Here is an 18,962-nt window from a genome sequence, read left to right as displayed (position 1 = left end):
GTTCCTATTGGAAACTAAGTGATATTAAAGCCTCCTTTTAATAGAGTACCGGACCAAAGCATTAACACATATTGAATACATGAACTCCTCAAACTACGGTCATCACCGGGAGTGGTCCCGGTTATTGTCACTTTGGGGTTGCCAGATCATAACACATAGTAGGTGACTATAGACTTGCAAGATAGGATCAAGAACTCACATATATTCATGAAAACATAATAGGTTCAGATCTGAAATCGTGGCACTCGGGCCCTAGTGACAAGCATTAAGCATAGCAAAGTCATAGCAACATCAATCTCAGAACATAGTGGATACTAGGGATCAAACCCTAACAAAACTAACTTGATTACATGATAAATCGCATCCAACCCATCACCGTCCAGCAAGCCTACGATGGAATTACTCACGCACGGCGGTGAGCATCATGAAATTGGTGATGGAGGAAGGTTGATGATGACGATGGCGACGGGCTCCCCTCTCTGGAGCCCCGAATGGACTCCAGATCAGCCCTCCCGAGAACGTTTAGGGCTTGGTGGCGGTTCCGTCTCGTAAAACGCGATGAATCCTTCTCTCTGATTTTTTCTCCCCGAACACGAATATATGGAGTTGGAGTTGAGGTCGGTGGAGAGTCAGGGGCGCGCCCAAGGGGGGTAGGCACGCCCCCACCCTCATGGACAGGGTGTGGGCCCCCTGACGTGGACACTTCTTCCAATATTTTTTATATATTCCAAAAATAATCTCCGTTGATTTTCAGGTCATTCCGAGAACTTTTATTTCTGCACAAAAATAACACCATGGCAATTCTGCTGAAAACAACGTCAGTCCGGGTTAGTTCCATTGAAATCATGCAAGTTAGAGTCCAAAACAAGGGCAAAAGTGTTTGGAAAAGTAGATACGACGGAGACGTATCAACTCCCCCAAGCTTAAACCTTTGCTTGTCCTCAAGCAATTCAGTTGATAAAATGAAAGTGATAAAGAAAAACTTTTACAAACTCTATTTTCTCTTGTTGTTGTAAATATGTAAAGCCAGCATTCAAATTTTTAGCAAAGATTATGAACTAACCACATTCGCAATAACACTTAGGTCTCAGGTTTACTCATATCAATGGCATAATCAACTAGCAAGCAATAATAATAAATCTCGGATGACAACACTTTCTCAAAACAATCATAATATGATATAACAAGATGGTATCTCGCTAGCCCTTTCTGAGACCGTAAAACATAAATGCAGAGCACCTTTAAAGATCAAGGACTGACTAGACATTGTAATTCATGGTAAAAGAGATCCAGTCAAGTCATACTCAATGTAAACTAATAGTAATGGATGCAAATGACAGCGGTGCTCTCCAACTGGTGCTTTTTAATAAGAGGATGATGACTCAACATACAAGTAAATGGATAGGCCCTTCGCAGAGGGAAGCAGGGATTTGTAGAGGTGCCAGAGCTCGATTTTGAAATAGATATGAATAATATTTTGAGCGGTATACTCTCATTGTCAACATAAAAACCGAGAGATCTCGATATCTTCCATGCTACACACATTATAGGCGGTTCCCAAATAGAATGGTAAAGTTTATACTCCCCCTCCACCAACAAGCATCAATCCCAGGCTTACTCGAAACAACGAGTGCCTCCAACTAACAAGAGTCCCGGTGGAGTTTTGTTTGCAGTTATTTTGATTTGATTTGCTTAAAGCATGGGACTGGGCATCCCAGTGACCAGCCATTTTCTCATGAGTCAGGAGCGGAGTCCACTCCTCTTGAGAATAACCCGCCTAGCATGGAGGATATAGACAGCCCTAGTTGATACATGAGCTAATCGAGCATACAAAACAGAATGTTTATTTGAAGGTTTAGAGTTTAGCACATACACATTTACTTGGAACGGCAGGTAGATGCCGTATATAGGTAGGTATGGTGGACTCATATGGAACAACTTTGGGGTTTATGGAGTTGGATGCACAAGCAGTATTCCCGCTTAGTACAAGTGAAGGCTAGAAAAAGACTGGGAAGTGACCAGCTAGAGAGCGACAACAGTCATGAACATGCATTAAAATTAATCAAAACCTAATGCAAGCATGAGTAGGATATAATGCACCATGAACATAAATATCGTAGAGGCTATGTTGATTTTGTTTCAACTACATGCGTGAACATGTGCCAAGTCAAGCCACTCGAATCGTTCAAAGGAGGATACCACCCTATCATACCACATCACAACCATTTTAATAGCATGTTGGCAGGCAAGGTAAACCATTATAAGATCCTAGCTAATTAAGCATGGCATAAGCAACTATAATCTCTAATTGTCATTGCAAATATGTTCCTTTCATAATAGGCTGAATCAGGAACAATGAACTAATCATATTTACAAAAACAAGAGAGGTCGAGTTCATACCGGCTTTCCTCATCTCAATAAGTTCATCATATAATCATCATTATTGCCTTTCACTTGCACGACCGAATAGTGTGCATAATAATAATAGTGCACGTGCATTGGACTAAGCTGGAATCTGCAAGCATTCAATTCAAGAGAGAAGACAAGGTAATATGGGCTCTTTGTTAGATCAACAATAATGCATATGAGAGCCACTCAATATTTTCATTATGGTCTTCTCCTCTCGACCCCCAAAAAAAAGAAACAAAACTATTTACACGGGAAAGCTCCCAACAAGCAAAATAAGAACGGGAAATCTTTTTGGATTTTGTTTTTAATTACTACTACTACAAGCATGGAAAGTAAACTAACTAAAAGCTACAACTAATTTTTTGGTTTTTTCTTAAGGTTTATCAAACACACAAGAAGAAAGCATAAAAAGGGAAATAAAGTAGCATGGATATTACAATGAAAAAGTATGAGCATTGACAACTAGCATGAGTGTGTGAACAGGAATGTAATGTCGGTGAGAAATACGTACTCCCCCAAGCTTAGGCTTTTGGCCTAAGTTGGTCTACTGCCACGGTTGGCCTGGCAGATATCCAAAGTTGTAGTTGGGATCGTACTGAGAAGGAGCCTCGGGTTGCCACAGGTTGGCAATCTCCTCCGGATCCCACTGGTAAACAGACTGTCTTGAAGGAACAAATTGTGGTTCCGGATCTGGCTCTGTAGCTGGTGTGGGGTTTCGATAGGCGTGAATGGCCTCCGGCGGAACAAGGTACTTGCCTGCAGATAAGTCAAACAAGGAAGGAGCAGGCAAAGTGATAGTCTCAGGGTGATTTTTATCAAAAATCAGCTTGTACTTAAGCATATTTTCCTTATTCTTAACGATAAAATCATGTGCTACCATACTCTTATAGTCTAGAAAAACAGGAGGCAGCACCTTTTCTTCTTTCTCGTAATGTCTAATAGGTATGTTAAAATGTACAGCGAGGCGCGAGGCGAAGATACCTCCCAAGATGGGGCCCTTAGTGCGGTTAAGATTTAACCGCTTCACAACAATAGCGCCCATAATAAATGTGTCATCACGTAACAAGGCATGGCACAAAATAACAATATCAGGGGCACTAAGGTTGCCACAGTTTCCGCGACCAATCAAGCATCTACTAGCAAATATTGCAAAGTATGTAGAACAGGAAAAATGTATGCTAGTAATTCTTGCATCAGAAACCTTCCTAGTTTCCCCTACATCAATTGTATCAATAAACCCCTCCACATCGTTACGATGTGGTTCCTCTACGCTGCCCGAAAAGGGCAATGCAGACCTCACAAAATTCATAGAGGGACATCTCCTTATACTCATCATATAAATAGAAATCCACCGAAGGTGGTGACCTCCTAGCATGGAAATGAAGATTTTGCAAAAAATATTAGTGAGTAAGAGATACTGTTCGCGTTGGTCATGGAGGAAGTCGGTGAGGCCTACATTCTTAGCCAACTCATAAAAATCATCATAAATCCCGGATGCTCTCAAGAAATCATCACAAGGCCATTCACACGGCCGAACTTCCACAGTGCGAGGGAGATTATATTTGGGCCACTTATCCTCCTCACTTTGCTTGTCCTTCGAGCTTTGGCTCGATGAGCCCCTCAAAAATCTCTTCATCATTTTCTGAAAATTTCTGAAATTTTTAGTAACTTCAAAATAAAAGTGAACCAAACTCAACAAAATTGATAGCAACTACTCCCACAAGTGCCTAGAGACTATATCATGCATTAGAACTACTTGGGACCATATAAATTTGCATGCAAGCTCAAGAACAGGGTCACCTAGGCAGCAAAAATTTGCAATGAATAAAGTACTAGAACAAAAACTAATTGGACCATTGGAGGAGTCACATAGAAGAACAATCCCCGAAAGTAGTTTTGTGAATGGAGCTTTGAGCAAGGAGATCGAAAATGCCAGCAAGATGAGCAAGAACTCATGCTTGAGCTGGTTGGTGATTTTTCTTGGGAGGAAGGAGTGTGTGGTGGCTGGAATAAGTGTAGGGGGCCACCAGGGGCCCACGAGGCAGGGGGCGCGCCCTGGAAAAAATCATATTAAATTTTCAGGGCATTTGGAGAACTTTTACTTTGAGGTATTTTTTATTGCATGGATAATTCAGAAAACAGACATAAAATACTATTTTTGCTTTATTTAATATAAATAACAGAAAGTAAAAGGATGGTACAGAAAGTTGTGTTTTCTAAATTCATCCATCTCATGCTCATCAAAAGGAATCCACTAACAAGGTTGATCAGGTCTTGTTAACAAACTCATTTCAAATAACATGAAACCGAAGAAATTTTGAATAACACTAGGTTACCTCAACGGGGATATGCACATCCCCAACAATAAGAATATCATATTTCTTATTGACAGTAGGAATAGGAAATTCAAAACCTCCAATAGTAATTGTTGAAATTTTTCCAATAAAATTGATACTGTGGACTTGAGGTTGTTTCCTCGGAAAGTGTACCGTATGCTCATTACCATTAACATGAAAAGTGACATTGCCTTTGGTGCAATCAGTAACATCCCCTGCAGCATTCGAAAAGGGTGTTCCAAGAATAATAGACATACTATCATCCTCGGGAATATCAAGAATAACAAAGTCCGTTAAAATAGTAACGTTTGCAACCACAAGAGGCACATCCTCACAAATACCGATAGGTATAGCAGTTGATTTGTCAGCCATTTGCAAAGATATTTCAGTAGGTATCAGCTTATTCAAATCAAGTCTACGATATAAAGAGAGAGGCATAACACTAACACCGGCTTCAAGATCACATAAAGCAGTTTTAACATAGTTTCTTTTAATGGAGCATGGTATAGTTGGTACTCCGGGATCTCCTAGTTTCTTTGGTATTCCACCCTTAAAAGTATAATTAGCAAGCATGGTGGAAATTTCAGCTTCCAGAATCTTTCTTTTATTTGTAATAATATCTTTCATGTACTTAGCATAAGGATTCATTTTAAGCATATCAGTCAAACGCATACGCAAAAAGATAGGTCTAATCATTTCACCAAAATGCTCAAAATCCTCATCATCCTTTTTCTTGGATGGTTTAGGAGGAAAAGGCGTGGGTTTCTGAACCCATGGTTCTGTTTCTTTACCGTGCTTCCTAGCAACAAAGTCTCTCTTATCATAACGTTGATTCTTTGATTGTGGGTTATCAAGATCAACAGCAGGTTCAATTTCTACATCATTATTATTGCTAGGTTGAGCATCAGCATGAACATCATCATTAACATTATCACTAGGTTCATGTTCATTACCAGATTGTGTTTCGGCATCAGAGATAGAAATATCATTGGGATTCTCAGGTGTGTCAACAACAGGTTCACTAGAAGCATGCAAAGTCCTATCATTTTCTTTTTCTTCCTTTTAGAAGGACTAGGTGCATCAATATTAATTCTCTGAGAATCTTTCTCAATTCTCTTAGGGTGGCCTTCAGGATATAAAGGTTCCTGAGTCATTGTACCACCTCTAGTCATAACTCTAACAGCATTATCATTCTTATTGTTTAATTCATTGAGCAAATCATTCTAAGCTTTAAGTACTTGTTCTACTTGAGTGGTAACCATAGAAGCATGTTTACTGATAAGTTTAAGTTCGCATTTAACATTAGCCATATAATCACCCAAGTGTTCAATCATATAAGCATTATGTTTCAATTGTCTACCAACATAAGCATTGAAGTTTTCTTGCTTAACCATAAAGTTATCAAATTCATCCAAACATTGGCTAGCAAACTTAGCAGGAGGGATTTCAGCTTTATCATATCTATAGAGAGAGTTTACCTTTACTACCTATGTCGGGTTATCAAGACCGTGTGTTTCTTCAATAGGTGATGAATTAAGACCATGTATTTCTTCAACAGGAGGTAAATTCTTAACATCTTCAGCTTTTATACATTTTTCTTTCATAGATTTCTTTGCCTCTTGCATATCTTCAGGACTGAGAAATAGAAGACCCTTTTCTTTGGAGTTGGCTTAGGAGTTGGTTCAGGAAGTGTCCAATTATTTTCATTGGTCAACATATTATTCAATAGAATTTCAGCTTGATCAACTGTTCTTTCCCTGAAAACACAACCAACAAAACTATCCAGGTGGTCTCTGGAAGCATCGGTTAGTCCATTATAAAAGATATAAAGTATTTCATTTTTCTTGAGAGGATGATCAGGCAAAGCATTAAGTAATTGGAAAAGCCTCCCCCAAGCTTGTGGGAGACTCTCTTCTTCAGTTTGCACAAAATTATATATTTCCCTCAAAGCAGCTTGTTTCTTATGAGCAGGGAAATATTTAGCAGAGAAGTAGTAAATCATATCCTAGGGACTACGCACACAACCAGGATCAAGAGAATTAAACCATATCTTAGCATCACCCTTTAATGAGAATGGAAATAATTTAAGGATATAATAGTAGCGAGTATTGTCATCATTAGTAAAAGGGTAGCTATATCATTTAATTTAGTAAGATGTGCCACAACAGTTTCAGATTCATAGCCATAAAAAGGATCAGATTCAACCAAAGTAATTATCTTAGGATCAACAGAGAAATCATAGTCCTTATCAGTAATAAAGATAGGTGAAGTAGCATAAGCAGGATCATATTTCATTCTAGCATTCAGAGATTTTTCTTTCAGCTTAGCTAATAATTTCTTAAGATCACTTCTATCATTGCAGGAAAGAAAGTCTCTAGCAGTTTCTTCATCCATAACATAACCCTCAAGCACAACAGGCAATTCATATCTAGGGGGCGAATCTTCATCATCACTTTCATCGATATTATCAGTTTCAATAATTTCATTCTCTCTAGCCCTAGCAAGTTGTTCATCAAGAAATTCACCTAGTGGCACAGTAGTATCAAGCATAGAAGTAGTTTCATCATAAGTATCATGCAAAGCAGAAGTGGCATCATCAATAACATGCGACCTATCAGAATCAATAGCATGTGTAGGTGTCGCAAGTTTACTCATAACAGAAGGTGAATCAAGTGCAGAGCTAGATGGCAGTTCCTTACCTCCCCTCGTAGTTGAGGGATAGATCTTGGTTCTTTCATCTTTCAAGTTCTTCATAGTCATAAGCAGATATAAATCCCAAGTGACTCAAATAATAAAGCTATGCTCCCCGCCAATGGCGCCATAAATGGTCTTGATAACCCACAAATATAGGGGATCACAACAGTTTTCGAGGGTAGAGTATTCAACCCAAATTTATTGATTCGACACAAGGGGAGCCAAAGAATATTCTCAAGTATTAGCAGCTGAGTTGACAATTCAACCACACCTGGAAACTTAATATCTGCAGCAAAGTGTTTAGTAGCAAAGTAATATGATAGTAGTGGTAACGGTGGCAAAAAGTAACGGTAGCAAAGGTAATATTTTTGGGTTTTGTAGTGATTGTGACAGTAGCAACGAAAAACTAAATAAGCAAAGAACAATATATGCAAAGCTCGTAGGCAATGGATCGGTCATGGAGAATTATGTCGGATGCGATTATTCATGCAACAACTATAACATAGGGTGACACAGAACTAGCTCCCATTCATCAATGTAATGTAGGCATGTATTCCGAATATAGTCATGCGTGCTTATGGAAACGAACTTGCATGACATCTTTTGTCCTACCCTCCCGTGGCACCAGGGTCCTATTGGAAACTAAGGGATATTAAGGCCTCCTTTTAATAGAGTACCGGACCAACGCATTAACACATAGTGAATACATGAACTCCTCAAACTATGGTCATCACCGGGAGTGGTCTCGACTATTGTCACTTCGGGGTTGCCGGATCATAACACATAGTAGGTTACTATAGACTTGCAAGATAGGATCAAGAACTCACATATATTCATGAAAACATAATAGGTTCAGATCTGAAATCATGGCACTCGTTCCCTAGTGACAAGCATTAAGCATAGGAAAGTCATAGCAACATCAATCTCAGAACATAGTGGATACTAGGGATCAAACCCTAACAAAACTAACTCGATTACATGATAAATCTCATCCAACCCATCACCATCCAGCAAGCCTACGATGGAATTACTCACGCACGGCGGTGAGCATCATGAAATTGGTGATGGAGGAAGGTTGATTATGACGATGGCGATGGATTCCCCTCTTCGGAGCCCCGAACGGACTCCAGATCAGCCTTCCCGAGAGACTTTAGGGCTTGGCGGCGGCTCTATCGTAAAACGTGATGAATCCTTCTCTTTGATTTTTTTTATCCCCGAACATGAATATATGGAGTTGGAGTTGAGGTCGGTGGAGCGTCGAGGGGCCCACGAGCCAGGGGGCGCGCCCCCACCCTCGTGGACAGGGTGTGGGCCCCCTGACGTGGATTCTTCTTCCAGTATTTTTTATATATTTCAAAAATAATCTCCGTTGATTTTTAGGTCATTCCGAGAACTTTTGTTTCTGCACAAAAATAACACCATGGCAATTCTGCCGAAAACAACATCAGTCCTGGTTAGTTCCATTCAAACCATGCAAGTTAGAGTCCAAAACAAGGGCAAAAATGTTTGGAAAAGTAGATACGACGGAGACGTATCAGCTGTCTCCATGGGCATACAACGCCTAGAGGTGCGCGGAGACTCAAACCTCGTAATATCTCAGGTAAATGGAGAGTTCAATGCAAAAGATCCAAAAATGGTGGCATATCGAAATGATGTATTAAAAATATTGGCTCGATTCAAGGGGCTTGAATTTCATCACGTCGCTCCAGACAGTAACCAGGCAGCGGACATACTCGCTCGCATGGGCGCCAAGCGCGACACCGTCCCGCCTAACACTTTGTGGAAAGGCTCCTCAAGCCGTCCGTGGTATGGTAGGACGAGAGTAGAGAAAGCAGTTCAGACCTGATCACGCCCCCAGCAACCGAACACAATACACATATCATCAGGGGTTCGGATATTGAAATAACACCCTCTGCTCATGAGATCATGGCCGCTATTGCTCCTTGGACCGAACCCTTCCTGACCTACCTTAATAAGCAAGAACTTCCCGATGATCAAAATGAGGCCCGTCGCATAGTTCGGCGTTCTAAAGCCTACAAAGTTCACGAAGGTGAGCTATACAAGAAAAGCACTACCGGAGTTCTCTAAAGGTGCATCTCTGAAGAGGGGACAACAACTCTTGGCCGAAATACATTCTAGTCTGGGCAGCCACCACGCTGCAGCTCGGGCGCTCATAAGCAAAGCCTTCCAGCCATGATTTTTCTAGCCAGCGGCCCAAGCAGACACACTAGCCCTTGTACAACATTGTGTGGGATGTCAGCTTTTCGCTAATCAAAGTCATATGCCTCCCACTGCCTTAAGAACAATCCCCATCACTTGGCCTTCATGGTCTAGGGGCTCGATATGGTCAGACCCCTTAAAGGGGGAAGCCATAAAAAGAAATATTTACTGGTTATGGTGGATAAATTCACTAAGTGGATAGAGGCCAAACCAGTAAAAAATGACTGAAGCAGGGCTAGTGATTGACTTTATATCCGGCATGGTACACCGCTACGGTGTCCCGCACAGCATCATCACTAATAATGGCTCCGATTTTACAGTCGATGAGGTGAAAACTGTTGTGGTAAATTGGGCATTAAACTCGACTATGCATCCGTCTACCACCCTCAAACAAACGGTGAGGTTGACTGGGCCAATGGCCTGATAATGAGCGGCATTAAACCCTGACTAGTGTGCTCCCTATGGGAGTCAGATAAGCACTGGGTTGAGGAACTCGATTCCATGCTCTGGGGGCTGCGGACCACACCTAACCGAACAACCGGATACACACCTTTCTTCATGGTGTACAATGTGGAAGTTGTCCTGCCCTGCGACATTATTCATGACTCACCTCGAGTGCGCATGTACGAAGAGTGAGAAGCCGAGCTCAATCGGCAAGATGACCTAGATGGCCCCGAAGAGGAGCGCGATATCGCACAAGCCTGTTCCGCATTTTATCAACAACAGGCCAAGTGATACCAGAGCAGAGAAGTGCGGGCCAAGACATATAACATTGGCGACCTCGTCTTGCGTCTCCCAGAGAAGAGAAATGATAAGCTCAAACCAAGATGGGAGGGACCCTTCATCGTAGATGAAGTTCTCACAGGAGGAGCCTATCGCCTACATAATGCATCGGATAATCGCCTTGAGCCGAATCCATGGAACGCTGCTCGGCTCCGAAGATTCTACGGATAGTTTGGTAGCACCTTTTTTTACTTTGACTAGGTTCCTTTTTCTCCTCTCTTTTTTGTTTTTCTTTTAATATCCTTGGATGTGTTCAGATCTACCGAACTATTAGGGGTACACATCTTTAAATGTACATACCCCACTATAACTGGGGGCTTCTTCGGCGAAGCTTATTACTAAAAGCTTGTTGCCTACAATGCTTACGTCGTTTGTTCTATACATTTTTTGCCATTATATGCACCTCTATAACTTAAGTTTTTGCCACGATGGGTTGCCTCGCTCCTGTGTTTATACCCTATGTTCCCGATTGTTCGGCTAGGGTTTAAAGGGAGCACCTCTGCGATTGATACAACCGGGTAATCCGGATCTGTAACTCAGACGGGTGAAGCCGGAAGCTAGCGTCCTTAAGGTAATAATTGGTCGGCAAGCAACGACAAATATTTTATGTTTATGTAATTCTTCTAAAAAATAAGGGATGGGCTGTCCGTAATTCTATCTTTTGGATCAAAGCCAAGGCATGCATAATTAAGCATGCTGACCCAAGGAAAGGAACCCTTAACGAAACTATTTTCCCTAGAAGATGTTTCTTACGTTAAATAGCAATATAACATAACTCCCCGAACAAATTTTGTCTGCTTGAGCAATATGACCGGATTGCCTGGTTTCCGAACATAATGAGTGTTTATTACATTCAAACATGGTATCCGGAAACACTCGAACTATTTGGTTCGGAGCTTGAAGCCGAAGGCCTGCGATGAAAAATGTTGACAAGTTCGGTTGGAGATAAGTTTGATGATAAAGTACATTGATACATCGGATTGTTTAAGCTACAGTCTTCTTGCGAATATTTCGCAGCTATCATCACTTGGTCATATACTGTAGCGATCCGACCTCAAACGGTCAAATCTTTGTGCATAAGTGTCATCCCTAGATCGATAATGCGGACACACATAGTACTTGAAGGATTTATAGAAGAGTTCAATCACACACTTATTACATCGAATATCTCAAAAGAGAGAACTTATTACAATAATATGGCTGAAGGCCATCTAATAAAGATAACAGCGGGAGGCTTCGGAAGTGAAATGAGTCCCTCAACTCCAACGGCATAGCTGAGGGCAAGGCAATGACCTAGCGCACCTTACTCTTTGTCTGAAAGTTTGCAACATAATACGTTGCAGCCCGAAACGGGTCGGCACATGGAATATGCTGGCAAAATAACACTATAGAGCAATGAACAAGTAGCAGCTAGAACTATATGCATATTTGGCTGGTGGAGGCTCTATGGTTAATTTTGCAGAAAGCTAGTTTTTCCCTACAATGAAGGAATATATTTTATTTAACTACAAGTTTTGTTGAAAACATTGAGAATGGTAACCCCATCTCAATCCCAAATTAATAATCATTAACCCAACAAGTTAATTAAGTAAAGTGATGAGATCAACATAATAATTCAAGCACCAGATACTCAAGATGTCCATAACCGGGGAAATGGCTAACCATGATTAGTTTGTACACTTTGCAGAGGCTTGCGCACTTTTCCCCACAAGACTCGATCTCCTCCATTTGATATCTCGCACTGCATGATGTTTGAGAAATGGATGACCGAGACACGGTCTTTCAAAAGCATTAGCCCTTTCGACGAGTAAACTGTACCACCTACATCCCCTACATTTGCTAGTTTACCAAAGAAAGAGGTCACGCAACATACTCAACTATGCTAGAGCCCATAATGGCTTGTGGCTGCACACGTAAGTTTCTAGCATGAATAACTTTACGATCCCTTTGAGCCTGGGTGGTGGACCATAGGATGATCACACGGATTCCCCGGGATCTCCTTGGACAACACTGGATTACCCCAGGTTCCCACAAACAATCCACCCAGATGTGTGTTAAAGTAGCCACCTCAAATAAACCCTTAGTTCATAATAACACTCACAACTATCATGAATCACTCAAACCAAACCACGTCTACGAGCATAGCATAGCAGTATAAGCATAACATAGAAGTAACTCCAGGGTTAAATTGAAAAGGGCAATAGGTACTACCTCAACAACTACTACCCAATACCCACATGTTAAGCAGATCCTACTCATGCAATGTTTGAGGGTTGAGACTAATGCATAAAAACTAGGTAATAAAGGGGTATGATCAAAGTGTTACTTGCCTTGCTGATGATCTGAAAACCCTAGTGACTCGTAGTAGCACGCTTCGCACTCTGTAAACTCTATAGCAAATAAACAATAACATACATAAGCACTCAAGCAAAAGATACAAGGGTAAAACTTAAGAGAAAACATCCAAATTGGAAGTTCAACTGAAGAGCTTCGATCCGCAAAAAGAATCAATCAAATCAGAGTTACGAAACTCAAACTACGATCAAAAGAAGTTCAAATTCAAATATGCTTGAAATAACATTTTACATTGTCAAAATCATGTTTAAGTTGGTTAACTGGAAAGAGGGGTCCGAGACGAAGATTTTGGCATTGGTTTCACTGGATTTGGACGAACGAGCGAAAAGTTATGAGGGTTTAAAGATCAGGGGCTAATATGCGATAAAAATAATCACTGATAGGTCCCTGGCCAAAAATAAAATAAAATAAAAATCTATCGAACGAAAGTTCGCTATCAGGGACAAACGAGCGAATATGTTCGCTAACAGAGACGTTCGAGCGAACGCTCACTAATTAGCGAACTCGAAAAAAACCGATCTAATGAAAACCTAAAAAAGCAGGCGGCGGTTTTGGCGGTTTTATCGATTCATAAAAAACGGCGGCGGCGAGATCCGGCGAGATCTCCGGCGGCGGTGGGCAACGGCAAGGCGGGGCGGCGCTATGGGGTTGGCGGCGTCGACGAGCGGCGACGCGCGCAGCAGTGGCAGGCGGCGGTGGCGGCAGTGGCGCAGGCTTGCGGTGGCGGGCGGGCGGCTGCGGTGGCGGTGGCGGCGGCTGCGGCGGTGGTGGGACGGGGTGGAGGCGGTTGTGGGGCTACAGTATTTAAGGAGGGGAGGGGGTGGCGGCGCCTTGGGGAAGGGACAGCGTGAGGCGGGGTCCAACTTGGACTCCCCTCGATGTTCGTGCCTCGCATGGCGGGAGGAAGGCGGCGGCGAGGGAGCGGGCTGGCCTGCTCGGCTGGGCTTCGGCCCGATAGGGCGGGAAAATATTTTTTAATAAAATTTCGCCCGAATAAAAATACTAATAAAATATAAAGAAGTTCTAAAAATGCCAAAAATAATTTTCACCGTCTAAATAAAATATTTAGAACAAAGTGAACATTTTTCTGGCCTAAAAAATGCAATTTTCAAAAATGCATATTTTTCTAATTCAAATAAAATAGAAAATAAAATATTTATTTGATTTTATATATTTTCCTCCAATATTCCTCTCATTTTGAAGAAGTCATATTATCTTCCCTCTTTTATTTAAATATTGGAAATAATTGGAGAGGAAAATATTAAAATCATAATGATCCTCTTTTCAAATTTGAGAAAATTCAGATATGAAAATTTATGAAATCCCCAACTCTCTCCTTGGGTCCTTGAATTGCTTAAGATTTCTAGGATCACAACCAAAAATGCAAATAAAATATGAAATGCATATGATGACCTATGTATAACATCCAAATTGAAAATTTGGGATGTTACAAACCTACCCCCCTTAAGATGAAACTCGCCCTCGAGATTCGGGTTGGCTAGAAAATAGGTGTCGGTGGTCTTTCTGTAGGTCTTCCTCTCGCTCCCAGGTGGCTTCATCCGCGGTATGGTGGCTCCACTGAACTCTGCAAAACTTGATAACCTTGCTGCGAGTAACTCGGCTGGCAAACTCGAGAATCTTGACGGGCTTCCTCGTAGGTCAGATCACTCTCTAACGAAATTGCTTCCAGGGGCACTGTATCTCTTACGGGAATATCGACCATCTCAGCATGGCACTTCTTCAACTGGGAAACGTGAAACACATCGTGAACTCCTGACGATCCTTCTGGTAACTCCAACTTGTAGGCAACTTCTCCCATACGTTCCACAACTCGTTACGGTCCTACAAATCTTGGGGCTAACTTTCTCTTAACACCAAATCATTTAACTCCTCGCAGTGGTGACACACGAACATATGCTCGGTCTCCAATTTCATAGACTAACTCCTTTCGTTTAGTATCGGCATAACTCTTCTACCTGGACTGAGCTACCTTCAGTCTATCTCGAATCAACTTAACCTTCTCTTCAGACTCTTTGATCAGATCTGGTCCAAACAACTGACGGTCTCCAACTTCATCCCACATTAACGGTGTCCTGCATCTCCTCCCATACAAGGCTTCAAAAGGTGCCATCTTCAAACTAGCCTGATAACTATTGTTGTATGAGAACTCTGCGTAAGGCAAATTGTCATCCCAACTAGATCCATAATCTAGCGCACAAGCTCTCAACATGTCCTCCAAAATCTGATTGACTCTCTCGGACTGTCCATCGGTCTGCGGATGAAAGGCTATATTGAACTCTAGCCTAGTACCCAAAGTCTGGTGCAGATTCCAAAACTTTGAGGTAAACTGTGTTCATCTATCTGATACGATGTTCCTCGGAACTCCGTACAGACATACGATCCTGGTCATATATATCTTGGCCAACTTCGTGCTTGTATAGGTGGTTTTCACTGGGATAAAGTGAGCTACCTTGGTCAAGCGATCAACTACTACCCAGATTGAATCATATCCTGATCGGGACCTGGGTAGTCCGGTAATGAAATCCATGCCAAGCTTGTCCCACTTCCATTCGGGTATCGACATAGGCTGGAGTAATCTTGTCGGCTTCTGATATTCTGCCTTCACTCTCTGACATACATCACATACCGCTACATACTCGGCAATATCCTTCTTCATATCTGTCCAAGAGAAACGTTCCTTCAAATCCAAATACATCTTGGTGTTTCTAGGGTGAATCGAGTATGGCGAGTCATGAGCTTCCTGAAGTATTAACTTCCCGATCTCCGCATTATTGGGCACATATATACGATCCTCAAACCATAAAGTCTCGTGCTCATCCTCACGAAAACCCTTGGATTTTCCTTTGCTCATATTCTCCTTTATCTCAGCGATTTCCTTATCATCCTTCTGAGCTTCTCGAATCTTTCCCAATAACATAGACTGAACCTCCATTGCTGCAACAAAACCTCTTGGAACTATCTCCAAACGAAGTTCCTTCAGATCGTTAACTAACTCCTGCGGTAATCCTCTGCTTATGAGGGTATTGTCATAACTCTTGCGGCTTAAAGCGTCTGCTACGACATTGGCCTTCCCTGGATGATAATGCAACTTCATATCATAATCCTTTATGAGATCCAACCATCTCCTTTGCCTGAGATTCAACTCCTTCTGCGTGAAAATGTACTTCAAACTCTTGTGATCCGTGTACACATCACATATGTTTCCAATCAAAAAATGTCTCCAGGTCTTAAGCGCATGCACTACGGCTGCTAACTCCAAATCATGGGTGGCATAATTTAACTCGTGAGGTCGAAGCTGTCGTAAGGCATATGAAACAACTCTTCCATCCTACATCAGTACACCTCCAAGTCCTAAGCGAGAAGCGTCACAATACACTTGGAAATCCTTATGTATATCAGGAAGAACCAGCACTGGGGCTGTAACCAAACGTTCCTTCAACTCCTGAAAACTGGCCTCACAATCTTCAGTCCATTTGAACTTGGTGTCCTTCTTTAACAACTCGGTCATGGGTTTCGCAATCTTGGAGAAATTCTCAATGAACCTCCTGTAATATCCTACGAGTCCCAAAAAAACTGCGGATCTCTCCAACTGAGGTGAGTGCCAACCACTCAGTGACAGGCTGAACCTTGGTAGGATCTACTGCTATACCTTCTCCTGATATAACATGTCCAAGAAATCCAACTTCCTTCAACCAAAACTCACACTTGCTGAACTTGGCATATAGCTGATGTTCCCTGAGCTTCTCGAGAACTAAGCGCAAGTGTTCCTTGTGTTCCTCTTCATTCTTCGAGTACACCAAAATATCATCAATGAACACCACTACAAACTTATCCAAAAACTCCATGAACACCTTTTTCATCATGCTTATAAAATAGGTTGGGGCATTAGTCAGTCCAAATGACATGACTGTGTACTCATATAGCCCGTACCTTGTGGTGAAAGTTGTCTTAGGTATATCATGTTCTCGGATCTTCAGCTGGTGGTATCCTGATCGCAGATCGATCTTGGAGAATACTTTAGCTCCTTGCAACTGGTCAAATAGATCATTATCATCAGTAGTGGGTACTTGTTATTGATCGTCACTTCATTCAAGGCCCAATAATCAACAACCATTCTCAATGATCCATCCTTCTTCTCAACTAAGAGCACTGGGGCTCCCCACGGTGATGAACTTGGTTAGATGTAACCTTTCTCCAATAACTCCTTAATCTGCTTCTTAATTTCCTCCAGATCAGTTGCGGGCATCCGATACGGTCTCTTCGATATTGGTCCGGTGCTTGGCAATAGCTCAATCAAAAACTCTATGGCTCGATCTGGCAGCATGCCTGGTAGCTCCTCTGGAAATACATCTGGATAATCCTTCACAACAGGCACTTCTTCCTGAACAACTCCCGAGAGAGAATTTACTTGGGTCCTCCTTGGTGCATGCCTAGACACATACTTGATCCTTTTTCCCTCCGGGGCGGTGAGTAAAATTGACTTACTAGCACAATCCATGTTTCCTCCATACTTTGATAACCAATCCATGCCTAATATTATATCCAATCCTTGTGACTCCAAAATTATTAGGTCTGAGGGGAAAACATGGCTACCAATGGTTAAGGGTAACCGATCACACCATCGGCTGGCCATATACTCTGCTCCTGGCGAGCTTACTAACATGGGTGACCTAAGGGCTAAGGTTGGCAACTTAAACTTGTCCACAAATCCCCTTTTTATGTATTAATGCGATGCACCAGTGTCAAAAAGAACGAGTGCGGTAAATGACTTAATCAAAAACTTACCGATCACTGCGTCAGGCTGTTCTTCAACCTCCTCCACGTTAACGTGGTTCACTTGTCCTCTGGTGAAGGGATTCGACTTCTTCCCAGAGCTTCCATTTCCATTGCCATTCTTCAACTCTGAGAAATCATTGGCGTAATGTCCAGTCTTCCCGCACTTGTAACAGGTAACATGGCTCAGGTCCTTCTTGGCGGGCGTTGCTGGGTTGGGATGGTTCTGGTTGCTGCTTGCTCCATTCCTGTTTCCCACTGTGGTTATGTGAGCTTCCTCCATTGTGGGTATGGCCTCCATGGTTATGGGTGTAACCTCCGGAGTTTGGGGTAAAGCGAGGCTTCTGCTGAGCTCCAGAATTGTACTCCCCCTGTCCATACCTCCGTTTGTGGCTCTCTATCTGCTGTTGTTTGCTTTAAATCATAAGGGCCTGGTCTACAAACTCCTGGTAGTTAGTTAATGTTGCCACCATCAACTGTATACTCATCTCATCATTCAGCCCTTACATAAACTTCTCCTGCTTCGCGGCATCTGTGGCCACATCATGTGGGGCATAGCGGGCTAACTTGCTAAACTCATTCACATATTGCCTCACAGTATGATTTCCCTGGCGTAAGTTGTGAAACTCACGCTTCTTCATATTCATTGCTCCTGTAGAGACATGGGCTATGCGGAAAGCTTGTTGAAACTGATCCCATGTGACATTGGCTATGGGAAAAGTGGCTGTGTAATTCTCCCACCATGAGGCTGCAGGTCCATCCAGTTCATGTGCGGCAAAACGCACCTTCTCAGCATCTGTGCAACCTGCGGTAGTCAGCTCCCTTCCAATCCCGCGGAGCTAGTCATCAGCAACAATCGGCTCGGTGCTACTGAAAAACACCGGCAGATTTAACCTCAAAAACGGGCTAAGTTGTCAAGTGGAGGTGGTGAAGGTGGGTTGTTGTTGTTGTTGCCTTGGTTCTGGACTAATAGCTGCATCAAGGCATTTTGCTGCTGGATCAACTAGGTGAGCTCCGGTGGGAAGACAAATCCGGGGTCACGTCTCGGAGGCATCTGATAGGTTTTAGAGGGGAGAGAATAGAATAGAGTGAGGTCTAAGGAGAAAGTCACTACCCATATGCACATGAGACAAACACAATCATATCACACCACTCAATTCGAACAAGGGCATACAATCGATCTGGCTACCATTACAAAATACTCGGACTATTCTATATACATGGGGGAATACTACTGATAATATGGTGGTCAACTAGAAATTTTGATCGGAAGAAGACTCCATGATATCTGCTCCAGCTTCGTCTTCATAGTCATCATCACTGTCGGGGTCGGAGTCGGTGTCGTTGATGATGATGTAGTCTTCGGGATGG

This window comes from Triticum urartu, chromosome 7A, assembly GCF_056163025.1.
Source record: "Triticum urartu cultivar PI428250 chromosome 7A, HENAU_Tu73, whole genome shotgun sequence".
Classification (NCBI taxonomy): domain Eukaryota; kingdom Viridiplantae; phylum Streptophyta; class Magnoliopsida; order Poales; family Poaceae; genus Triticum; species Triticum urartu.
The sequence above is the reverse complement of the archived record's forward strand: the minus strand, read 5'-3'. Positions refer to the sequence as shown.